The sequence below is a fragment of the Aquila chrysaetos genome, chromosome 5, assembly GCF_900496995.4.
Source record: "Aquila chrysaetos chrysaetos chromosome 5, bAquChr1.4, whole genome shotgun sequence".
NCBI classification, from domain to species: domain Eukaryota; kingdom Metazoa; phylum Chordata; class Aves; order Accipitriformes; family Accipitridae; genus Aquila; species Aquila chrysaetos.
In genome coordinates, this window is record NC_044008.1 from 42,477,003 (window position 1) to 42,504,298 (window position 27,296).

General features: G+C 39.0%; 1 long non-coding RNA gene across 2 annotated transcripts; it reads right to left on the bottom strand.

Moving 5' to 3' along the window:
- Window positions 1–622: 622 nt before the first annotated feature.
- LOC115341119 lies at window positions 623–27,218 on the bottom strand. Of its 2 annotated transcripts, XR_005932346.1 has the most exons (5): window positions 25,835–27,218; window positions 24,518–24,614; window positions 8,208–8,358; window positions 2,326–2,458; window positions 623–1,023 (listed from the first exon to the last, which is right to left on the bottom strand). It is a non-coding gene; the product is annotated as an uncharacterized LOC115341119 (long non-coding RNA). The 2 variants fall into 2 exon arrangements; XR_005932345.1 differs by having other exon boundaries at window positions 24,518–27,218.
- Between the last annotated feature and the right edge of the window lie 78 nt (window positions 27,219–27,296).

Below are 27,296 nucleotides of genomic sequence, written 5' to 3' on the forward strand. Positions count from 1 at the left end.
TTGAAGCAGCGCTGGCCTGCAAAGAAGAGGGTAACATCTTCCCCCCATGCAAGAGCAGGGATTGAAGATCAGTATAATGTATAATCAGGATGACTGCTTATCTCATTGTCCTGGTTTCAGCTGGGATAGAGTTAACTGTCTTCCTAGCAGCTGGTACAGTGCTGTGTTTTGAGTTCAGTATGAGAAGAATGTTGATAACACACTGATGTTTTCAGTTGTTGCTAAGTAATGTTTAGTCTCAAGTCAAGGATTTTTCAGCTTCTGATGACCAGCCAGCGAGAAAGCTGGAGGGGCACAAGAAGTTGGCACAGGACACAGCCAGGGCAGCTGACCCAAACTGGCCAAGGGGGTATTCCATACCGTGTGACGTCCCATCTAGTATAGGAACTGGGGGGAGTGGGGGCGGGGAATTGCCGCTCGGGGACTAGCGGGGTGTTGATCGGCGGGTGGTGAGCAATTGCACTGCGCATCATTTGTACATTCCAATCCTTTTATTATTGCTGTTGTCATTTCATTAGTGTTATCATTATCATTATTAGTTTCTTCTTTTCTGTTCTATTAAACCGTTCTTATCTCAACCCGCGAGTTTTACTTCTTTTCCCGATTTTTCTCCCCCATCCCACTGGGTGGGGGGGAGTAAGTGAGCAGCTGTGTGGTGCTTAGTTGCTGGCTGGGGTTAAACCATGGCACTCACTCATAAGTACATGGTGGTTACAGACATCACCTAGCCAGACCACCAGCACCACCAGACTTACATGGGATGTTTTGGAATTAACTGTTGCATCACACCTGGGATGCATTATCCTGCCTCCATGTGCTCCCTGGTCAAATGTATTGAAGAACACTTTGGAAGTGTAACTATGTGCCTGTCAGCCACTTAATTCCATGAACTGCTGATGTTTCTTGGCACAGCTTTGACTTACCAAACAGGTTCTTGAGGGAAGGTTGGCAAAACAGTTTGGTTCAGCAGCTCTGCAGTTAACATACTTCCCAGACTGCATCAAAACTGTTGGACCATTGGACCTGCCACATAAACAAATGAACTTGATATAAAACAGCTTTTAACCTGTAATTGAATGTTTTTGTGGGGGAAATTGCCGAATCCCCATTTCACATAAACAGATATGTGAGTCATTACAGTTGAGTATGTTTATCATACATGGCAGTTCTTTTCAAAACACACATGTTTAAACAGATGGCTTCTGTTGACTATTAATGCAGTTCCTGCAATTAAGTTCAGTCTGAACGAAATAGACAGAGACTGACATTCTATTGACATCAAAGCTGGTGTATTGCATCTTCTCCTTATGAATGTTCAAATTCAGATCTGCTACTACAGCCTTACTGAAACGTCAACTGTGATAAGTCATGACGTAACTGAAGAGGAGAGATAAGGTACCTGGCATCTTGCTAATTTACTTTTTGACTGGGATTTACTATTTGCATATTCACACTGTTATGTTTTAATGGTGAAAGTCTATGTTTGAGCAAATTACTATAAATAAACATAGCAGTAGAGTGAAATGGCTCTCTGTCTTTATAGATGGTGTGGGCTCAAAGCACAGGCAAACTAACTTCCACCTTACAGGGAACCCAAATGCATGGTGGTGCTGTGCTCTGCCCACCATACTGCCCACTGAAGCAGCTGCATGGCCCACAGATGCTGCTGTCAGGTTATGGTCCTGCAGTCAAGGCCGCTGTGCCAGAAAACAGGAATGGCCGTATACCTGGTGAAACCCAAAGCTCCTCTAGTGCAGTGTTGTGTTGATGCAGGACATTGCAATAGTGACTGGCAAAGAAGGGGTTTGAGAGCAGCTCGGGTGACGCAGCCCAGACTACAGAGCTGAGGCTGATTTGGGGCTTCCTGACCTGCAGCCCCTTTCATTGTGTTTAATAGCGCCTGACAGGTTTCTCTTCTAAGAATTTGTTGCAGAGCTTTTGGAATTGATGTAAACGTTCATCCTTATAGCAAAGTTTTTCATACCTTAGCTGTGTGTTATGTGAAAAAGTGTCTCCCCTTCTTTTGAACTTGCTAAAATCACAGGTGACACAAAGAAAGTGAATAGGGAACAATTGCTCAGTGCTTCTTCCAATGCAAGACCTACAGATCATCAAATGAAGATCTGTAGGTCTTGCATTGGAAGAAGCACTGAGCAATTGTTCCCTATTCACTTTCTTTGTGTCACCTGTGATTTTTTAAGTCTATTCTATCATCTGATGTGTTTTGCGGCCTGAGGAATTCTATGCCATTTCTGATATGGAAGGAGTTTTTGTACCTTATGTTTATCACTTTTTCCTCTATTACCTCATCAGTATGTTACTTACCTATTTCAGTCATTTCCATATAAACTTCTGCAGCAGGTAATGTGTTGGCCCTGAAGCTGGAGTATCATGGCTGCATTTCAGCAGAGGGTCTCCAGCCACCTGTGACCTGTTTAGGAGATGCTGATTGTAGCTTCTGGAGTGACACAGAAGAACCGGTATGGTTAGGCTTAGTGAAGTACAGTAGCTGTTTAAAACAGCTTGATGAGCATGTCATGTCTATTAGATACTGCTTACCTTTTCCTCCTTCCTTGGCACTCTCCTAAAGCAAATTTCATCTTCTGTTACTTCTTCTATTATATTCTTCACTTAAATTTAGTAGTAGAAAAAACCACCACAACATGCATTTCACATTTGTCTTTGGATAGAGATATTTTCAAATGTCCTTTCATTATTCAGTAGTAACTTTCTAAACATGCATGCATGGGAGTAGCTTTATTATAGCACAAAGCTGTGTAGTAGTTATGCTATTTTGGTATCTGCTCTAGCAGGGCCTGTGACATGCATTCTTGGAAGACCTCCAAGTGTCACTGTGTGATGCTGGACAAGGCGGAGGTTGAAGTAGAACAAGGTCCCTTTTATTTCCAAGTCTGGCATATCTTCAGTGTTACAGGGCTGCCACTGCATGGCAGTGAAACGCTGCCTCCATGCTGAAATACCACCGTCTGTTGGAGAAGAGAGGTTATTTTCAGTCACGCTAATGCAAATTCCCAGCCAGCCATATTCAACAATCTAATTAAGCCTGAACAAGAGGAGAAACTTGATACCTACAACCTAAAAAACAACTAATCATCCCCCTTTTGGTGGTCATTGCTGGAATTAAAAAAACCCACAGCATTTCTGGGAAAGCCTTCGGAAAGCTCTTTCAGGAACAACATGCAGTGCTTAAATTTCTTCTGATTTGTTTTTGACCAGCTTTAACAGAATTTACACAACAAGAAAAAAAAAGGGACAACTCTTTCTCCCATTACATAGAGTCTGTGAACTTTCATTTCAGTGGATATACTACAATAAATATGAACTTTACAGAGTTATTACTCCAGCACTCTGGAATAGTATTCTGTAAAAAAAACCCAAAAAACCAAAAAACAACTAACCAACCAAAAAAACCCCACCCAAAACCCTGACCCAAAACCAACACCCCATCCCACCTCAAACCTCCAAAAAACCAAACCCACCCTTTCAGAAAGCCAGTGAAACAGCCTTGCTATAGTAGATTTACTCTCTAAAAAGCTATAGTTATCATTTTAGTTGACTTGGAGTTCCAGGAAGGAAGTCTTAGACCCAAAGGGACAAACAGCCTGGCTGCTTTTCCAGTAAGGGGTAACTACAGCAACCACCAGGCACAGCTATTAGCTCTCTACAGAAAGAGAGAAGTAAAGTTAGGCTGTGCTACAGCTTGATTAAATATTTGTGAAGCTGATTTAATGTCCTTTCACCAAGTGAACATATAATGCTCTAAACAGCTGTGTAAAAATAACCTATGAAAACAGATTCTTTTTATAACTTTTCTTGAAAAATGGCTCCAGAGCAGTACAGGTAATACACAGGTACCAGAAACATTAGGAAGCCGATTACAATTGTAGCTCATAACACTGGTTATTCAGGTTGCTTTACACTTCTTGTCATTGGAGCTGCATTTCAGTCATTTGTAACTTTATCAAATTCTAAGTGTTTGGTCTCATGTTTTCTAATCTGAATGTTAACCTCTGGCTGTGTTTTAGTGAGAAACTTTGATCAAAAGGCACAGCGTTCTCTAAGGATTGAGTTTAGGAATGAGATCTTGGTTATTAATTCTTGTCTCCAAAGGCTTGGAAAAATGATTCAAATACAGCATTGGCATGGCCCTTGCAGGAGGGATAGACCTCTTGATGTTCTCATGCAAGCTAGAAAGCTTTGATGAGTTGTAATTTGCACATGCTCCATGCAGACTTAGATCTTAGTTGCTAAGATCTTGGTATGTCTTATCTGTTTTGTGCATGCTTGATAAAATTAATTTTTCTTGTTTCTGATCAAGCTGTGTGTGCATGAACTCTAAAGAGTAATTAAGCCTGCTTCAGCCCATGCATGTAAGCGGAGTCAGACTTTTCCCATCAAAGCTGCTCTGGCCCCAGCACAGAGCTTGTCTTTTTTATGCTTACATTGATCCTCCTGCTATACTTAATGGATGTATGAGAAGAAGGAGTGAAGGCCAAGGGGAGGGAGGGGTGACCTCAGGGAGCTAGCAGGACGTGGCAGCCCTCTGCAGGAGTGGGTAGTGATGCTGGTAAGATGGTGGTGGCTCGGTGGGCCCAGCCCAGCTGGCCAAGGAGTCAGCAGGAAAACAGCTCAAAGAACTGGGGCTTTGAGAAGACGAAAGAAGAGAAGAGGAACAGGGAAGAGAGTCAAACTAGGAGAAGAGGCAAAGCAATGGAGATTTGGGAGGGACTGTAGCTGTACTGGTCAAGGTAAGAAAACAAACAGTAGCAGCAGTTTCTCAAGCAGCAAAACCAGTTTATTGGTTTCGAGGATAAAATATCCCAGGTCAATAGAATTTATTTATTTTTTTAATGTGTGTTTTCTGAAAGTTAAGTTCTAAAACAAGCTATTTCAAAAGAATAGTATTTACCATAGCATGATTGCTACCGTAGCAGGAAGCATCCAGATCTTTCCTGGAGCAGAAGTTTCCCAAGTTATTTCTGAAGGATACTGGGAGAGGGAGATGGTTGGTCAAAGTGCTGGGGGTGGGTGGGGAGAGGCAGCCTGGGTAAAGTCACTTAGAGTCAGAGATAATCTGATGAACACTGCTTGTTAGCAATGAATGCTTGCAGGTAACATGCATTCATTTAAGAACTTCTCAAATCCAAATTATGGAAGAAAGTGAAGGAAAAATGATTACATTATGGCTGCCAATATTTCTTGAATTTTACCCCCTACTATGTTAAACAAATGATATAATTTTGCTGGTGCCTTATTTTCAGCTTCCTGTTTCTAAGCTTATTGGAATTTCCTCATGCCACGAAAAGGTAAAACTAATTTACTGAGAGATTATAGAGTAGTTAGTTTATGTTGGTTTAGGCAGTGATTCAGAATCTGTCTGACATGAAAGATCAATCTCTACTTCCTTTTGGCTTGTGGATAAATGTGACAAACTTTCCACAGCCACACAGGTAACTTAAGGAGCCTTACAGATAAAGCAAGCAAATAAGAGTGCTACTCTTTAAAAAGTTGTATCATGCTTCAAACCAGCAGCTATCAGTCTAACCTTGTGACTGCTGAGCATCAGTAGGATTCCTGGGATGTGCTTCTATGTCCTGTGCTGCCAGCTATGAGGATGCGGTGTCTTCCTGGCAGTGGCCCTAATAAACTGGTAGGCCATAAAGCTTGATACTCAGATAGAAATAGATGTGAATGGTGATCAGATGTTTCTTTTCTTTTGTTTTGTTTTCTTTTCTTTTCTTTCCCCTCAACATTTGCTACAAGTGAACAGATTTTGCTTTTTCCATCTAGTGGCAATCTGTCTGCAGGTAACAAAGCACCAACAGTTTTTTTCCTTGCTTGTATGCAGAGTATGAACCATCATTCAGGGAAAGACACCTCGTCAGGCAGAATCTCCATGCTGGTGTTTTTGGCATACTGGAGGCGCCCTCTTTCTTCTCTATGTCATTTGGCTTTGGCAACTCCGAGCGTGTACAAAGAGATGCTGCAAGCAGGATATACACACCTTCAAGGTACAAAGCAATTATTTATTGCCTTATGCACACAGTTGATAGGTGGGACTAACAAGTTCCCAGGCTAAGGAGAGCTGGCAGAGACCTGGCAGTGAGGGAGGGACAACTGTGGGCCTCCCTTGTTCCCTGGGACAGGCTCAACCTCAGAGTTGCTGAGTTGCTACCCTTGATTCTGTTTTTTCCTTAGGGCTTTATGCCTTTCCAGGAAGTGACCTTCCCCATCTCAACAATCTTGCCTGTGCCTGTGTCTTTTATGTTTCTTATTTTGTCCAGCTCTAGCTGACGTACTGTCTCACAGGTCTTTCTCACAACAGGGTGGTTTTCTCAGAAGCCTGAGTGAGGATTATGCTGCTGTGCTATGCAAAACAGAGCTTGAGATTACGGAGAGCTGGGACAAAAGGAGGAGGTACTGCCATGAAGTCTGCATTTCTGTGGTTGTGTCCTGAGCAGGTTGGTCTGGGAAATCTGGCACCACCCCCACCCCTCGCCCCCCTTGTGCTGGCATAGAGCTAAAAGCCCATAGCCTGGATTAGGTATGACCGCACAGAAACCATTTCAGGGCATCATTAGTGAAGGCCAAAACTAATTCTCTCAATTGTTTAATATTGACACAGCTCTATTTATCAGGGTCTAAAAAACCTGGTACTGGACAGTTTCTGTTTGCATCAGCAAAAGAGTTATTTGTAAGTATCTTCCAGGAAAGTGCACATCTAGCACTCCTGATGGAGCAGAGAAGAGAAAGTTTTCACGGCTAAGCACTGCAACTCTGGGACAAACGTGAGCTCACAGTGAAGGAAAGGCAATCAGAGAATGTTACAAACCTCCCAGGCATTAATAAGCACGTAAGAAGAGTCTATGCCAAATATTTCAAACACTAGTTTTATGTTATAAAAACTGGTAAGCCTGGGTTTTTGGTTTTTTTTTTGGTGGCTTGTTTTGTTTTTTTAATGCTATGTATGTCAATACTGAAATCCTATGAATTGAAATGCTATGCTTGGAGTGAGGGGTGTTGAGGTAATATCAACCGTCATAAAATCTGAATGGCAACCATGAAGTGATAACAGATGTGAGACTGAGAAAGTCAAACTGCCTGGACATATTGAGTAAATGCCATGCTGGGACACAGGGCAGAGTAATTGCTTCATTCTTCAAGTAGTCAGAGACCCACAGCATGAGAAATCAGTCCTGACATACTCTGAACCAGAGTGCAAGATACGTAACAATGAATGAATTGTGATTTGCAGCAGAGACTATCGTGTGCTCAAATATCAGCCTTGTAGGAAAAAACAGATTCACTACAGTAATACATGAGGGTAGACAAATGAGGAGGCTTGCTAAAAGGAAATTTAATTTAACCTGTGCAGAGAGCATTTAAAGAAATCTTATCAGAGACTTGGATGTATGCACCCCTATCTAACATGCTTTCAAAAGGATCAAATCACAAAGAAAGTGGTATGGCTAAACAGGAAAGGGAGCCTTGCTGAAGTGAACAAACATCCTCCAAAAAAAATTGCATCCAAATCACAAAAACAGAGAAGAGCATAAGCTTTGGTTTTAGAATTAACTTCCCCCAAAAGGAAGCCATAAGAACTAATAAAAACCCCCAAATGCATTTAAAGTAAAAAACCTGCCAGAGGGTCTACAGGGTTCATTGAGGAAATGGTATATACAAGATGCCTCATGAAATAAAACCTTATACTGGAAACTGTTACCAACGGGTGAGGCTCTATAGTGGTGGAGGAGGTCAAGGAGAGTCCTACATGAGGGTCTGTACAGGGACTTGGTCAGAAGAACTGTCTCAAATGGTAGTGACCAGAGGCACTAACTTTTGAAACGTATCTATAAACTGAACTATATGAAGTTGTCAGGGTCACACAATTCTCAGTACTCAGCTGATGACTGAAAGACTGGAAAGCAGATTGCTTGGAGTTACCATGTTCCATTTTCTGTCATGCCTCATGGCTGTTCTGTGCCTATGCTCTTTGGCCAAAAACAATTACACAGCACATCTGGCACTTGTGGTCATCCTTCTTTATTGAAAACATGTAAAAATATCTTACTTTTAAGACTTACCACGTCAGTCATGCCACTTAAAAATCTTACTCACTGGTTAGTCTAAGCACTGCCTCTTTTTAAAGGAACTTATTCCATTCATAGTAGTTGCATGTTTCTTACCAATTGCCAGTGAAGTACAGTTCCTGCCAAGCTTCAGAATAAGAGGAATGTTCATAAATTGCACTTATGTTATGAATTACATCATGTTGCTATGCACTTGAACCATTCAGGAAATATTCCCTTTCTTTCATAAAAGCCATTGATATGCTTTCTGGGAAAAGAAACAGTTTTTAATCTTTCTTGGTTGCAGAGCAAGACTTTTTTTATTTTTAATTCAAGGAAATTAAAAAGCATGGCAATTTATCTAGTATTTCCAGGGAAATTTATGGCTGTAAAAATTGCAAATCAGATTACCAGGTGCACAACACAGACACAATCAACAGAGGAAAAATACATTGCTAAAGAGAAACTGTTTTTCAGAAAGACCAGAAATGTAAAAATTTGGAACTGGGTTGTTGACCACTCCCATTTTTGCAGGTTTCTAGGTCTTCTCCTATTATAAAGCTTGTCCAGAGCCTCACTCTGGATGCATATGATTCTTATCTTCAACCAGGGTCAACTTCTGCCAGCACTGGCCTCACTAGGTCTTCTCCTATAACATTTAGTGACCGCTATGAAGAAAAGCTGTATCCCCACCACCCTTCAATTTGCTAGGCTAATCAAGCCAAGTTCTTCTATTCTTCTCTGTAAAATATGCTCACCTGTTCTCTGATCATGCTAGTGGATACATTTTAATTCATCTTTCTTGACAAGGGTTGACCTACTCTAATAAAGGCCTTTGTTCTCAAAAGCCCTAACTTTTGTTACATGAGAGACCCACAAAGGGCTCTTAAATATGAAGGCATAATCTAGTTCTGTGCGCTTTTTCTTATTTTATTATTTTAAATGAGAAAGGTAAATATTAACATCACAGAAGCACACCAAATAGACTCAACTACTGTAAACTCAAAATGAACACTATTATAATCAAACCAAAACGCCAGCTGAGATTAGATCATGTGTTACCAATTATACTGGCTTAGTTCACCAGTTTATGAAGCCATAAAGTTAGTACAGTGTGTAATCAAAGTGTGTGTCCAACAAAGAGAAGAATTGCATTTGTTAATTTTTCATCAGATGTTTGAAAGAGGAGTTGTTTCCTTTTCGTAAAGGCCTGTCTGTAATAGAGGACTTTAGCAACCTGGGGATTCCCAGTGCCAGGGTTCACTGAACAAAGGACATTGCCTGGAAGAGAGGATAAAGCCTGTTTAGCTAGTTTTAAGGAACTATGGAGCTCTAAGCAGGCCCTTTGCAGTTTCCTGCTTCAACACTTTCTCCTGAAAATTTCACTGCAGTTGCAGAGCTATTGTTTACCCTCCTAAGTTATTACTTGCCTTTACCCATATGAGCACAAAGTTTGCCAAGGGTTTTGGAACAAGGTTAATTTCTGAACCAGCCTTAGGACTAACAATGGTAGGTCAATATGGCCTACTTTCAAATGGCTCTTTTTTGATCTCAATTTAAACAACAGGATTATGAGCTGGGGTTTGCTTTTCAGCTAATTATGGAGTTTCTCTACAAACCAGTACTGTCTGATGTTCTGCACTGGCTGACAGTCAAGTTAGCTGTGCACTTTGGACACAATCTGTGTGACCCAGTCCTCTTCAAGTGGGAAAACTTTAAACTTCAGTCCTGTTCAGAGCTGATCTTCATCACTCTATGCTAAAGAAGAAAATCTCAGAAAGAATCCATCTATCTTTTTTTAGGTTAGGTACTGAGAATCATACAACTGGATTTTTTTTTTTTTTCATCTGAGAACATATAGTAACTTATGTGCCAAATGTATTTTTCAAGATAATTCTTCTGCATCCACTGAATTTTTCCAATTTCTGCGTAATCTGAACACTCATTTTCTTTCATTAAAAAAAAAAAGTAAATTCTAAAATGTTGCAAGTGTATGCTTCTAAGTATCCATCTCTTGTCTTTATAGTACCTAAATGGGTTCTATTTTGGAGTTTGACCTATTTTAGATCCTAGCCTAGCATTGTATGGTTATATATTCTTAGTGCTTCTTAAATATGCAGTAAAAAGAACTGTTTTTCAAAACATTTTGTAAGTGAAAAAAATGTATTTTTATACAGCTTAATAGCATTAACTATGAAAGATAAAAACTGGAAAAATTTTATTTTTCCAATCACAGCCTGAAAAACTCATTTATGCTTGAGCTGACTGATGCCATTATTAATTATAATATGCTTTTATCCTTTCCTGACTACACCAATTCCCAGAAATATTGTAAGTGGTGCTTCTGCACACAGTTTAACTTCCTAGTAAACATACCCATCTGCTCACTGTTTTCCTTCCTGTATAACTTCTACCTCAGTGGTAAAAGCAGCTGACTGAGGGCATTAGGCAAGAAATACATCTATTCCTACAGATTGTCTTGTTATAATGAAATTGGAAATCAGGTGATGTTAGTTCTATCAGACGATACCTATGTTGACAAATGCCAGCTAGAGTTCATGGATTTGGGTGACAGAAAGCTTCAGTGCCTACTACCTTAAGTACTTAAGTGCCCAGGAACATTTTGTTCTCTACCTTGGAGAGTGTTTCAATTTAAAATGTCTTTTCTCAAACTGTATATTCTCAAAGTAGATAAAATTTGATGTGGTTATGGGCCAAATCATTGTGTCATGGAAATCATTATGACTCCACTGATTTAATATATTTTTCTTGTTCTCAAGAAAAGTAGTGTCATCTTCAGATTTGGCCATTTTAATGGCAGAGGTACACATACAGCGTTCATATGAAGTTTAGGATAGTGGAAGGATCTTTCTGAACTCTGTTAGAGATTGGAGGTGGGTTCCCTTTCATGCTGGTGACAAGGTTTACCCCTGGGAATTTTCTGGTAGCAACTATCAGTTTTACAGGCCCCACAGCCTCTACAGGGAAGAAATCTCATTGCAGATCAATTTCAACACCACAGTCATGGTTTGCATGTTACTCTTGTGCTGTTATACTAAAATGCTGAATACAGAACCTGGTCTTCTAGTTGCTGTAACAGCAAGTATTTGTTGTGCTCATATCATATCTCTTCTCATAAAGTGAAAACGGACAAGTACAGAGAATGTGTGTTATGTGGGCAATTGTACCCTACTTACGTGTGCTCAGCTGCCTTGATCCTCACTGGAGAGTACTGTCTCACCACAGAGTTTGCCAGCTCACAAGTTGAATTTTTGCTTGGAGGCTATGTGTCTCCGTGCTGACTCCAGCTTCTCTATGAGAGAGCACAAAACGTTTTTCTTCAGTTCAGAGGATCAGGAGATATCTTCCATGTTTGTCAGCCCTTGGTTTTTAAAGTGAGGACTGGCTGTTCTATTCTTACGAATTGCTTCCCATTTAATGGGGAATATGCCTTTGAAACAAATAAGTATCTAATTTAAATCCAGTGTAGATCTTCTCGTGTGCATTTTAGAGGAGAGAAAATAAAAAACAAATTATAAGGACTGTCTGTTTCTCAGAGTTGCAGGAGAAATGTTTAATGTTGGGACAAAACACTTAGGTATCTAACCAGGACAGAATTTGGTATTATATAAAGGTGAATGTGTTGAATAAGGGCAGCATGGGCAGGCAGGCTACAAGATGTGCTGGAGATTACCATTTAGAGGTTTCAGCTGGAGCAAAAACATTGAGTTTGGTATTTTAGATTATTTTTAAGCTGAGATTAAAATAGAGAAATGTCTGAACACGAGAGGTTTTTGATCTAGCAGTGGAATTCAGATGGATCCCTGTGCTCATGCAGTTAATGCATCTTTGTGACTAGGATTTGGTATAATGTGTAAGGTAACAGGGCTTTTGATGTGTGTCTGTAGTTCAGGATTGCTACTTTGAATTTTTAAAATGCACAAACCAAGAGATTTGTCATTCAAATAGTCTGACTTGCACAGACTCCTGCAGCACAGCATGTGAGTGCTTAATCCATGTACATGTTTAATATTTAACAGAGTGCTGCTTTGTTATAGTAACAACAGGAAAAAAGTACATATGGTTCACTGTTGTCAAAAATAAAGACGTAGAAGCATGGTGAGCAGAGGCTCTTAATTTCTTTCTCATCTGCCAAGTACAGCCTTTCACCTAAAAAACCCAATCACCTGTTAAAGGTAGTTGCTATGCTATTATTTTTATTAGGTATTATTAAATAGCTTTTACTTCCTTCTGATAAGGGACAGCTTACAATACATACAGCTTAAAATACAATTTGTATCCACGAGCTTCAGTCTTTCCAAGTCATGTATGCTGACTGTTCAGAGGGTTGATGTTTCATGAGAAAGGCAAGCTTATGAAATGAGGCTAAATCTATAAATAGCTTTATTATTGAATGCTGGTGTTTAGGGTTGTGGAATATGCTGAAAATGAAGGGTTTGTGTTTCCCAATATTTTCTACAAATAGTTAACAAATTATGTAGTCTAGACCAGGTTGCCTTTACTGCTTCGTAAGCAGGATGCAAGAGGCTGTGGGGGCAATTCCCTTTTTAGCGAAGAGGTCAGGAAGACTAGAATACAGCTAGAAGTGTTAAAAAATCAACTTGAATTGGATGTTGCCAAAGAACTTGATTCTTTGGGGTTTCTTTCTCTTTCTTTTTTATGGAAAGCTTTCTATTCATATCATAATGAAGGACAGGGAAAAGGAAGTGGCACTAAGTTGTAGGAGAGCTGTAACAAATAAGGAGTCCCTCTGCTGAGAAGGACGAAGGTAGGGAACAGAGTAGTAGAGATGGTTTCCCTGTGTTTTCTCTGGGGATGTAGTTTGATGCTGAAGGCATATAGTAAAGAGGGAACATGACAGCTAGCTTTGCCCCACACCAGAGGACTGACTCCAGCAGTTAATGGAGGGGAGAGGAGGCTGCTGTTTGCATGGTATTTTTGGGACCGCTGAGGCAGAGCTTTGGGAGATGCTGTCATTTGGCATGCTCTTCTTTCTCATAACAACCACTGGGATCAGTGACGAGCACTCAGGTTAGTGCTAGTGTATTTGATAATTAGATTGTGTACAGACAGGACATTAATCTGCCTAGACCACGTTGTTGTCTAATCCTTCCTGAATGATAAAGTAGCCATTACCGGTATTAGTCATACCATCCAGCTTTGGCTTATCTGCAAATTTTGTAAGTAGCCAGGTTGTTCTGGAACTTCAGCTCTCCCTACTATTAAATATTAAGCATAGTGGACATCATAGAATCATAGAATCGTTTAGGTTGGAAAAGACCTTTAAGATCATCGAGTCCAACCGTCAACCCAACACCACCATGCCCAATAAACCATGTCCTGAATAGCAATCCACGAGGAACACTATTGTTATGAAAAACTATCATTTATGTGATGGATTCTTTTTCCATTTTCACAATTTGTCTTTGAACACAACCTGTTAAAATCTCCTCTTTATACTCATATGTATTTTTGTCCTCTCTATTTTAATACAATGATTTTAAAATAATTTAAATATTTTGAAAGTATAATCACATTGTAAATAATATTTTAAAATAGTGATTTGCCACTGGGTACTGCGTCTACTAAATTCTTCTGGTCTGTGGAGCTAGTTATCCAGTCAAAGAAAGATAGCAACTAGGATGACATGATTTACTTTTGATAAATCCATGTTGCAAATCACTCCACTCTGGGGACTCAGGCTTAATTTCTTTGGATATCTACACTGCACCCTTAGCCTAGAGTCTCCTCCCTAGTTCCCATCCACTCATATCCTAAGCCAGGGCTATGTTCTAACCTAGGGCCTGCATGGCTTGTAGTGCTGGAGGGGAACACCACACCCAAGTAGGACTGAGTTTGGATTCTAATTTGATGTGGAGGGGTTATGAGAGGCAGTGCTGTTTGGGGGTTCCTCCTCAACTTTATTCCTGACTAAACAAAACAGATGAGTTAACCAGGAGGAGTAATTTGGAGGTAAACCAGAGACAGAGGTGGTCAGCCAGCCAGGCACCAGTCTGCAGAGTATCACCTCCCCTGACAAAGGTAAGAGCAGGTGCTATTCCTCCTGCTTGAACTTGCCACCCACGTAATCTGGGCACCACAGAGTGCAATTTGACGTAATCTGTGTGAGATAGTCCTTACAGCTGTTGTCAATTCCACAGGCATTGTACCTACTTATATCACTTTTACCCTGGCATTTTGGTACTCTACTTCTTCTGAGATTCATATTTGAACTGACAGCATAATTAAAAATCACTGCTACAGGACTTACTTTTTTTGTTCTGGCTCTTTCAATATTCTATCACAGAGATCAGCAGGAACAGCTCATGTCTGGGCTCCTCCTGAAAAGCTGTGATTTCTACTTCTCTGTACTTGTTGCCTTAGGTACCCTAACATTATTCTCCTGCATGTCCCTATCTTTACTAAAAACTGAAGTGAAGCTTTCCTTTAGAGTTTGGCCTGTATTTACATTGCCCACAGTCTCCTCCATATCTGGTCACCCAATTCTCCAGTCCATGTCCTCTTTTTAAACGATGTCAGCTCTCAAAAGATTTAGCTATTGTAGTTCAGTTTATAATGTCTGATGGTTCTTGTACAGTGAAACGTTTCCCTTTTTGACCCCAGGGCAAGGAAACAGTGTTCCTGCTTCAGTCACATTGTGCTGGCACGTGGCTTGGTCACACTGCAGCTACAGATCCCTGGGTGAGGTCATCAAACAGTCTGATGAGAGGTGAAGGCAGTCTTAACAACATGTGCAGCAATATAAGAAACTTCACAAGCTTTTGGGGAGCAAAAGACAAAGCAAAGCTGGTTTGTTTTATCCGGCACATGCCAACTCCATGACCTGGAAGTGACATTGTTTTCTCTTCTTGACCATTCCTGACTTTTACAGCAGAACTATCTTAGAAAGTTTAGTTGAATTGTGTCTGTCTTCAAATTCCTGGAGTTGCTACAATTTTCATATTTTGTCTTTACACCTACAAATTTGCTGATTATATGGCCTCAGTAGTCAGAAGAAAATTGGTGATTCTAGGCGCGGACACATATTTAGCTAACGGTCGCAAGAGCATTCCAGACACCTTTAGAAGACCTTGAACAGAATAAACAAGAAGACAAAAAAAGAAAGATGCCAATTAGAAGAACACAGGTGCGCATTCCACGATAAAGGGAACTTGGCACAAAGAACCTCAATTCGGCAGTTTATCTTGACCAATTAGACTGAGACAAGTTTCGCATGTTTTAGTTGGTATAACCAATTATGTCCTATGTTTATGCGCGTGTACAGAGTTAGTATAACCAATTATATCTTATGTTTATGTGCGTGTACAGTGTTGATATAACCAATCATATTTTATGCTTGTGCGCGTGTACAGTGACTTTGCAGAATATGTGACTATAAGTATGTGTGTGTTTTAGCAATAAAGGGTCGTCTGTTGTCTGCTCTCAAGATTACAGGCGTCCATCTACTTCAATCTCCTCACTAGGTTCATTTGGTTTTAGTTGCATGTCTTTAGATGTCAAAAAGAGGCAAGAGTTTCAGCAGGTGAGCTCAGTATTTTCTGAAGATCGCAGGCATTTGAAAGCCTTTTACAAACTTGCATGTGGAATTGAGTGATTTTATTAACACATATACCTGCAAGACAAGAATATATCATATCCCTGTCGCAAATGAAAACTGTAGTACCATTTCACACATGTTTTTTCTTCTGTGATCTTTCACTGAAGGATGCTCTTATGTTCTATGGAAAAATGAAAGGTGGTGATAGCTTAACCATGACGCTCCAGTCCTGCTTTCTGATTTGGCACAGTTATATTACAGCATTAAAAAACTTTGGATTTAGCACAATCTGAGTGTTAAACTTGACATGTACAACAATTTTATGAACTATCATTATTAAAGTTTCCAATGGAAATGAAATCTAGATTTCACTAAAGCAGTATCAATATTTATATGGATCTCTTATTTGGGTGGTGGCAGTGCGGGACTGTCGCATTGCCCGTTGGGAAAAAAGTTGCAAATCTTGGCTACAACTTTAAGTATCTGAATGTCAGAAGAAGCCAAAGAATACCAGGCTGTAGACAAGAGGGCAAGGCCAAATATAAGAGTGAAAGTTGAGGCAGACTTTTGCTCTTAAAATCAGGCTTGAGCTGCTCGGTATCCCTTACCAGTTAAGAACAACTGAAAAATAAAGAATTTAAGGGCAGATATTATGTGTTTGAGTTCAGTTACAGTATTTGAATATGTTATATGTTGAGACCTAACCTTCAAGTGCCTTACTTGTGAGGTAACTGATAACTTGCCACTTACATTCATGTACATACATACTTCTTATGTGAGAATTCTGGTATAACGAACACCCAGATTATGCATATAAAACAATAAAGTTGGACTGGTAAGTGTATTTATCTTCAATGGAAATTTAAATATGATAAACTCTACAATAAGATAAGCTTTAAAAATGCCACTCAAAGGTTTGTTCTCATCTGAATAGTTACGTCTCAACAGTGAAGTGGAAATATAAATAAAGACCATGTTTTTATGTAATGAGAGATTACAGTAACCCTCAGGCCATCTTTGCACTCTTGCTCAGATATGTGGAAGGATGTATCTCCAAAACTAGCAACTAACCTGCTCATGAGTATGCCCTTGCAGTGCAGTGATGGATTGCCTTGCAGGGTCTGGAGAACTCATGACCCACTGGGGAGAAGTCTGCATAAATTCACCTTTGAATAATGGATTTTGCAACCCTTGAAGCATGCAGCCTGTGTGCAAGAGGAACCCTGAATCGGCTTCATTATTAAGGGTAAAGGAGAAAAAGAACGTATTTGCATTAAGAAGCATGGATTTGCAATAATGGAAGAGACACAAAAATAAACCTGTAAAATACGCTATTGGTACTAATAGTATTATAATTTATTATAAGATTCCTCCTGTGTTGTACCTATGCCTCAACTTGTTGAAACAGCTGACAGAACAAGTTGCTACAATCTGTATTGAAGTTGGCATTTTCTGCAGGCTTCTAACAGTGGCTTTCTTGCTTTTAGTGTCAAAGGTTCAACCACCAGGAGCAATTGATATGGCAACCTTCATTTTCCTTGAATGCAAATCTCTGGGTTTTTTTGTTTTTTTTGGTTTTTTTTTACCCCTTCCCTCTTGTTTGCCTGTCCTTCCTTCCCTGTTGTTAGAACTAGATCATCCCCTAGAAATACAGGAGATCAGGTCATATCCTTCCCCTTTTCATGCAGAATGACCTAACTAAGAATTTATTAAGTTGTGTAACTAGCACTTTTTTGGTTTTTTTTTTTTTGGTTGGCTTCTGCTTGCAGACTTTGGAAGACGTTTTGGTGAAATTGTGCCCCTTCATACAATGAGAAATATCAAATGCAAAGTCTTCTTGACAAGCTTTTCAGTAAACAGTCCCTTTTTAGGACTGTCATAACGGCTAGGCTCAGTATGTTTTCATGAACAAGTCATCATGGACCACATTTTCAAAATTTTTGGGGAACTTCCAACAAACAGGTATCTGAGCCCCAATTTCTACTTGATTAGTTAATGTAATAAAGCAATAGGATTAAAGAAATTACCTCCATTGTTATAAATATGGATACAATCAATGTATTGTATTAAAAAGAGTGTTGCTGAATTAAATTGTGGAAGAAGAAAAATCTTCCAGTAATCTCTAACAATCTAGCAATCTGACTATCAACCAGTATAATTGCATCTGACTTTTTGCTGTGATTCTAAATGCTTAATCCTTTTCTTTCCTTATGGTAACTATAATGTTAACTACTTATATATTATTGGTCTTTTCCAGCTCTATTCCTGCAGGAAAAATCTTCCTTTAGCAAATTCAGCTTGCTAAGACTGTACAGAAATCATGTCAGCACACTTCTATGGTGCAGGGAGAAAACTCTCACCAGGGAAAGGTGGGTCCTTGCAGCCTGGGACAGAAGGAAATTACCTGTTACCATATCTAATTATGAGTGGTGACTAATGGTGCAGAAGGAAGTGGAGTTCAGCACTGCACGATTGAGACAGATCTCCACATCTGATTTTTTTGAGTCAGTGAATTTGAACAAGACAGTAAATAAATAAAATCCAAACCCAAATAATATCGAACTAGTGAAATTAATTATGGATGGAATGAAGTTTCAAGTGGATATAAGGAGAACTTCCACAGTGAGAGTGGTCAAGCACTGGAACAGGTAGCTCAGAGGCACTGTGCAATCTCTGACCTTGGAGATTTTTGAGACTGAACTTGACAAGGCTTGAAGAAGTTAGTTGTGCACTGAGCAGGAAGTAAGACCAGATGTGTCCAGAGATCCTTTCCAACCTATAATCATTCCATGATTCTAGGTTTCCTTTGAATGTGTAAAGTGAAATGGTGAGGGCCACTTGACAGGTTTCTCTTGGAATGTAGAGGAACATCTGTAAGTTTTTCTTGTGACACCAATTTGATTGTTGCCATCAAAAAAATTGAAGCAATAATTTAATTTCTGTTGATTGCCATGCTGATTTTTAAAAAGCCTTTTAGAATGAAATGAAAAATATAAAGAATTCAATTAATTTCCGTTGCCAATGAACAATTATTTTTAGATAGTGCCTTATTCTAGTTCTCTTGGAGTCTGCTTCTGGAAGGAGAGCCTTTTCCAACTTACATCATTTGAAAGGAACACTGAGGTAAGCATCCAGATAGTCTTATTGAGAGAGTCTCACTTTGTGTTGCAATGATGGACAACTTTCAAAGTCTGCTGCAGGCCTCCAGAAAATAAGAAGGTAAGAACATATTTTCCTGATAGTGCACAGCCTCAATTGCTTCTCTGCAGAATGCGTTGCCTGCCACAGGAACGTGCTGCAAGTCCCACCTTAGCCTTGTTTCCAATAATTTATCATGTCTGGCAGTTCTAAGCCAGGGCTTGCCAGTTGCCATGGGTTTTATTAAAGGTTGGGGTTTTTTTTGTTTTTGTGGCTTTTTTTTGTTTGTTTGTTTGTTTGTTTGTTTTTTTAACTTAGATGTTATAAAACAATATTCATATATCTATGCAAACGGTCAGAGTAGAGTGAAACAAGTAGGGCCTTATGGTGAGACTACTCATTTTTGGGTTAAGTTAATAGCAAGTGCTTTGACCTAGATACCTGTTACTTATGTTAACTGTATACTGCACATAGATTTTTGTGTGATAAATGTAATTCATACTGTGCAATGATATATGAAAAAGTCAGAATTTCCAAAATTTGACATTTTCGTACATTACAGATGATGAAATATGCACAGAAAGTAAATGTTAGAAGGTGAACGTGGGGTTTTCAGTGGAAGGAAAAGAGCCCCACAAGGGAATAATTTCAGACTGTGATACAGTTTATGAAAAATTGAGATCACTTGAACTGTTTTTTTAGGTATTTCCCAAGTGTGCTTGTGCTACCTCTGACAATACTGCTACCACAGCTATCGAGTACATGCCGTCTGGATATGAGGAGTCCCTACTTTATACAAAAGGTATTTCTTATTAGCTCTTCAGACATCACATTATAGATACTTTCATGTTTCCTGAAAGCCTTTTCTGAAGTCTTGCAAATGCTGCAAAGCTCAGCTGCCACTGACAATTCAGGAACATACAAGAGTTTTGTTTTGCTTTGTTTGTTCTTTTGGATAATGTGAAATGAGTAAAAGTTACACACCTCATTTGTTTTTTCCTGACTCATCAATCCTAATTGATATATTTTTTTGTCTTACACTTTTTGGTAAACATCAAGAGTCCTGAGCCACAAATTGCTGAGAAGAATACTGTGACACACGAAATACTGGGAATAATTCTTAACACATGTTGACTTTGTATATTGTACCTATATTGATTCTAACAGAGTTAATACAGTTTTAAACTTACAGAAGAGACAAAAGAATCACACATCGTGTTTGTTTTGTTATGTAATGTACGTGCGTTGCCATAAGAGAGAAATATTGCCAAGAAGAAACATCTGAAGATGGTAGTTCTTTGGAATAACACCTGCTGTTTAAGATTCATTTTGGAAGCAGTTAGCCCATCTTTATTCAGAGATCTTTTTTTTCCAGAGTTTTTCCTGTGACTTAAGTGGTGGCTTTGCTAGGTGACCTCCTGGCTGACTGCACAGTTGCCATAATACATTAGCAAATAAGTTAACCTGCATTAATGTTTTCAGCCTCTACTAAGACTTTGAAAATTGTAGGGCGTCTTCTAAATAGATACTGTAAGAAGTAGGTGACAGTAAACATTTTGTATTTCCTGTTCATTAGATTTTTTTTTTTTTTTTTAACTAAAAGCAACACTGTGTAGTGCAGCAATGTCTGGAGTAATGGTGACTTCAGTGAGAAGAAAGAAACTCTTACTTCTGAGTTTTTTGAGTTCATAATAAGTGGGACATTTGGAATTTTTCTTTACTGTACTATTTAAAGACTGACCTCCAAATCTGGGAATTCACTATTAGTAAACAGTAACCGTGCAACATCCTACTGTTCTTAACGATTTCCAAATCAAACTTTGGCTGATAATAAATAAGTGATTGTGCTACCTTTCAGCATCCCATTTCTTCAATATCAGTCAGTACTTTTCCAGAAAAGCCACTCAGAAAATTTATCTTGAACAATTCTATCATTTATGACTTAGTGGTTTTTGCTGGAGGAGTGTTTCAATGTCCAAGTGAATGTGGAAATGACTGAAATTTTTAGCAAGTGAAATGGCTTGGCTTTGGATTAAGAGGTATTTACATGTGCTTTCGCAATGAATAAATTCGAGTTCTTATTAAGTGAATGAAATTATACTTATAACTTCAAAGCAAATGTGTTTGGTCCAGACTAGACTATTATTGCTTCCTTCCCCACTCAAAGGCAACATATTCATTAACACAAGTGCATTTTTATTTCAACCAATTTTCTTATATAGCTAGTGGCTTTTTCATCTTCACAGCACATCACTGAAGAAAAAAAGCTATGATTCTCAGAAAAACCATCAAATAAAGCCCTCATGAAAAATTAAGTTAGATTCTTCTCATGATAGAACTTAGTTATTTTTTGAAGATTCCCTGGCTCAGGATAAAAGATAGCAATGTAATTTATATTTCAAATCTCAGTTGTTATGACAGGCATGTGATCAATACTGATCAGATAGACTAAGCCTCTTGGTTTAGAAATTTCATGCAGAAATGCAGATTCTAATTAATAAATCTCTTAGATGCAGATAAGGTGCAGCAGATAAAGGAAATTATTCTTCAAACCCCCTCGAAAACCACCTGTCATAGTCAGATTGTCTAGGGAGCTACCCTCATTTGTGGATACAACATTATTTCTTCCCATGTGGTATCTATACTATGCTGTCCTTGTTTTTTGTAATGACATGAAAGCTATGAAAAGCTTTGGGTCTAGGCTTTTAACAAAGAACAGTCAGTGGGAATGCCATTTTTTATCTAGATTTCTCCGAAAACTTGTTCACAGTAGCCAGTAAGGATAATTTTATGCAATGTTTGTCTTGGAGGATAATGGGAAAGGGTGCACATTTATTTATTTAGAAACAGATGTGGCATTTTTTATAGGGGAAAAATATAATCATTGTGTTTGTTAGAATTTAGACAACAGGCATAAAATTATCCTGAGAAACAAAACTGGGGTTTCTCCAGATGACTGAAGTTATTTTTATGAATAAAGATCAACTTCGTCCCTTTGTAAAATGGCTGTGCCTCGGTGTTAGTAGCTGAAGTTAACACTGCCTTCATATACCGACACGCTTCCATTTGCGTATCACTTAGTTCTTACATATTCATGCCTGGCAAGTCTTTTACATTTTATTGTTCCATCACAGAGAGAGAGGACACACACTGAAACAGTATGATAGCTTTTTGCAGATGCAAGTTCTTCAGGGCTCTCCACTGAGAACTGGGAGTCTCCAGCTGTCACAGGGGAAAAGGGAAAGCAGATTGCTATGTGTTGGCATCTTCTCCGTGCTTCAGACATCTTAATGTATCTTAATCTGTTGGTTTAACTTATTGCTAATGTAATTGAGATAAGTGTTGCAAAAATTTCTAAGACTGATCTTAATTATTACTTAGCAGTTTTCTAACTGCTAAGTAATAGCAGTTATTCTAACCATTCTGCTATTCTAGTCCTTGTAATGTAATTTGGGTGTTTATTTTAGTATTTGACATAATTGTTGAGACACCTTTTGTTTTCCCTTATTTTCTGCAAATGCATTCAGCATTAATGAAATCCTCTGTGCACTACTTATAAACAAGCTTAAAACCAGTGAAAAATGAAGTTACTATAAAAATTTTAAATCAAAAAGTAAATAAAATTAAACCCAATATCAAATACTATTATTTCCACAGAATACTGAACTTTTCTTTAGAAAAGGCAATATGGCAAAAACATCAATACTGATCTCTTCCATCTGTTGAGTCCAAAAATACATGCCTTAAATATATAGTTACTTCTGAGACCGTAATGATCAAAAATTGCAGCAAGGGAAATTCTCAATAGCTAAAAGGAATAAAATGCCCCTCATAATCAGAGTGGATAAGGAACAGGTTGCTCAGAGAGGCTGTGGCATAACCAGTTTTGGAGATTTTCAAAACTTGTCCAAACATGGCTCTTGGCAACATGATCTAACTCATCACAAAGTCCTCTCATCTCTGTAGGCTTTGTGATGAGAGTTGATGCCACATTATCTGGCTGATTTCCCAACTGCTAATAGGCATACACTCTGTTTAGTGAGGTACAGTGGATAAAATTTGCCATCTGTTCACTTGCCAAAAGTCAGATGGTAGGAGCTGGAGATTTTGTAATATTAATGCAGTAAAGTAGGAGAAGAAAGCTTGGTTATTGAGCTATCAATCCATGTACCCACCTCAGATTAGCATTAGAATTGCTGTGACTACTATTTATTTATGCATGCAAGATTGTGTAACAGGCAACACTAAACAAGTATTTGTTGTTGCAATGTGTATTTCTATTCATAAAGCTGAAGCTTTAACTGATACTTTCAATGCAGATTTCCTGGTTTTTTTAGGCTTCATTTTTTGTAAAGGCTTCCCTAATGGGTTTGAGCAAATCTTGCCACATAAAGAGCAAAACCATGAAGTTAAGTGTTACAGTGTTATATTTATGTTTTCTTTTTAGTAAATCATAATTCAGTGATGGAATCATCAAATCCTCTTACTTAATGAAGTGCTGCAATAATACACAAGGAGCCTCTATACATCAACCAGAACATGTTGTTTTTGATGACTTTCGGCTGAGTGAAACTACTGATTCCATTCACATTTATCAAACCAGTCATGTCTATTCAATGTTGATATTTAGAAAAAATGGGCAGAAGGCATGGGTTCTTCCCTGAGGGGAATGAACATTATCTGTGTATTCAATGAATAGTAAGCAAATACCAAAATTTCTGTTTGTCCTGTATCTGTCCTTCTAGATACAGAACTCGTACGTCATGTAACCGTGTATGAGGTTTTTTGGGGTGTTGGTTCCCCCCTCCCTCCTCATTTTGGACTGTTTACCTTTTTAATTGAGAACACACAAGGAATGGTACCTACCAACACACAGCTATGTTAATGTCATTTTTAAGTGCATCCTGTCTGCAAGGGAGACTCAGGAAGACTAACAAAGGATTGTTTGGTAATAGACATGCAGAAATATGTATGTTTATTTTCAAGTAATATCTCAGTAGTTAAAGTAACCACACATATGGTTGATAAAATAGCTATTAAAACTGCTGCCTTCACAGGTTTTCCATTCTTAATTCTGTTCCATTTTCCTTTTATTTTTAAAAATCTGTGTAGGTTTTACTGAAACAGGATATATGACACAGACGTGGCTTGCTGGGGTTCTTTTCCAGGTGAAATCGCATTAATACAGTAGCAATTTTTTGATCTACTAGGTTATATATTTATGTTTGTTAGGAAAGCATGTTTGTAAAGAGCAGTAGAAATTTCATTTACTCAGATATATATGCTATAACAGTATGATTTTAAAAATTAATGGAGTTCTTCAAGTTCCTTAGGTAAACACTTTAGTCAATTAGGAAATTATTTAACTGCATACGAGGTATTTTCTTATGTTTTTCAACACCCCTTATAGTTGTGATTCACTTTTCTTTGTTTTTTGCTGTGTAGAAATCATTATGACCATTATGAAAAGTGAAGTAGAAAATGGATATATCATCCTGGCTATATTGTATAATTGTTATAGAGAGCATTTAATACCACCGATTTGCACAATTGTTCTTATATTTACATACACTAAGAGGATGAGCTGATTAGCCAACACTTTTGCTCAAACCTTAGTTATTCAGCTGTGGTTTGTATACACAAAAGCATAATAAGCTAAAGTCTTTTAAAACTTCAATAAAAAAAAAAATCACAAATGAAGGTTTATTACCTAACAGAATGGCAGCGGGACCTCTGTTCACAATTTCTTGTCATGTTTTCTTGCATTGCCACTTCCCTATGATAGGAATGGCTTTGAACAGCCAACACTGCACAAAAGAAGTAAACAAATAAATAAAATATAAATTGCCATCTTTTATAGTTTTTATAGTTTACCTAATTAGCAATTTGTCCTCCTATCTGAAGCTAAATAGACCATAAAATGAGAATTCAGTAATTTTTGACTAAAACTCTTCTACTTCACACACTAGGATATGCAGAAATCAATTAAGTGGTGAAGAACTTTCAAGGCATTGTGGAAGATAAGCTGTATTAACACGTTACTTGAGGTTAAAAAAATTGTCAGGAATGAATTTGAATTTGGAAAACAAGAAAAAATGGCATGAAAGCACTTGTTCAATAAAATTAATGCTATGTTGCTCAGGTATTGCAGGAAACACTTCTGTAAGAGTTGCTTTATTCTAGGAGTCAGTGCAACCTCTTCTTATAATGGAAAGAAACAACCCTTCCAAAGTAAGTTTGTATCTGTGACAAACATTACTGCTAAGTCACTAGCTAGAGTATACATAGGATACAATTAAATCTGTAAAGAGCTGTAGAGATACACGTAATTGTACTGGTCTTTGGGGGCTGACAGCTTTTATCGCGAGATAAGAAGAGTTTTGGGTTGATGATTTTAGTTTTCAGCTCTGACTTAAAACTGTAAAAACTTCTCATAATAGCTGGTCTCTTCTTATTACATCATTCCCATTTACAGGGGCAAAAGTGTGCTCAATTGGCAATAAACAACAACTCCTGTCTTCCAGGAAACAACCTGGCATTACTCCTTGGTATGCTGAATTCTGCAGTCACACAGAAGTTGTGTGGATTGGTACCTGGCATTCACAATTCCCTTCTACACCTTCCCTCCCTAAATTAATGACTTATTAGAGAGGCTCTAGTCGATGCTGTTTTTTTATATAGCTTTATTTAAAATCATTTAAAGCATGCCTCATTCTTCCATAGTTTTAGATTATTTTAATGCTATCTATGCATAAAAAACCGGTAGTGTAATCTTATCTGTTAAACTGATCATGTCAGAATCACAATGTGTTTAGTTTGAAGGCACAGAGACAGACTTACGGTCCCTGAAATCACCTCTGGGCTGCCACAGTTACAGTTCTCATAAAGAACAAAAACAGCACTAACAATTCAACGTAAAACCAATTTATCCACATTCAGGCATAGACCAGTTCTGCAAAAGGGCTAGAATGCACCATGCTCAGATGATTTTGAGCAATACTTTGCGGCACAAGGGTCTGACTTTTACCCATTGAATCTTTGATGTTAAAAATACTTGCAGGAAAGGTAGGCATATATATATATATATATAGTAATGCGATACAGGTGTGGCATTTGTCTCTTACAATGTGAAAAAGGTGCTAAATAATAAATCTTCTTGTGCTGCTTGCATGCTCTGGACTGGACTCTGTGGTTTATCACATATTTAACAAACTGAAAATGCATTTGACACATCATTATTTGGATGAGGGTGATCTCATGTATCTGTTCGCTATTCAAATCAAGTAAAAACAGATCCAAGCAGAGCTCTTCAGATTTTCCTCAACCACAGCAAGAGGGAGCTTGCAAGCTTGAAACACAGACTGTAACAGAATCAGAGGGGTAACAGTTGCTGATGGACCTTTCCTTTATTAGTTTACTTAAATCTGTTCCTTAAACTATTCCTGGTTTTGTAATATCTTCTTGCATTAAGCTCCACAATATATCTGTATGCTGTTTAAAGCAGTATTTGTCTCACCCTGTTAACAGTGTGATCACATTCATGTGGTCTTGATGTGTTTTCATATATTTCTGAGGTTGAATCCTATTGCCAATATTAATTTCCTTTCTCTGGAACAAATGTTTAGACTGACTGTCTCACTGCGAGCTTCAAAGTGCTGTTCTTCCATGAATAACGGAGCTCCTATGAGTTCAGAATGACTTCACATAACCGGTTTGAGATTAGTCCCCCTCAGATTTAAAAACTTGTTCCAGAGTTGACGTCGCTACCCGCAGGATCACCGCACCGAGTAGCATGCTCTTATCTACTTTCTCTGCAGTGCTATTATTAACTCTAAAAAATCTGGGGTTTACAGTCGACACTCTTACTTGTTATCCCTTAGCCTGTGAGTTTTCATGTCACCTGAACGGCTCGATTAACAGAAATGGTAGTTCTCTCATGAACCGTAAGCACCAGCCAGGTTCTGCCTGACCCCAGCTGAACCGGCACAAAAAGGCGTTCATCCTGGAGGCTGCATTCAGCGCGCCCGTGTATCCCAAATAAAGAGCCGAATAGGAAATACGGCACTACCGCATGGAAGCCGAGCGGTTGCGTATGTAAGTTATTAGCCGGTACCTCAGGCGTTATTAGGCGGTACCTCAGGCGCACACGCAGCTTTCGGCGGGAATCGCCTGAGGGGCACCAGGCCGGGCGCCCCGTCAGCCTCCAGTCAAACCCGCCCGCCTTTCCCGGGGCTGGTGAGGAGGCGAGATGGGGGTGCCGGTAAGAGACAGGAAGGTTTCCGCCAGCTGCGCTTAGCACACGGCGGTCGCTTCGGCCCCGGAGGAGCCGGGGGAAGCCTGGCCGCGGCCGCGCTCCGGCAGAGGCGCCGCGCGGGGGCGCCGCTCGCCGAAGCGCCGTCCCCTCCCGCCGCCACCGCCGCCACCACCGTGGCTCTCAGGCGCCACCGGCCCTCGGCCTCGGGAAACGCGCCCACGGGTCAGTCCGCGCA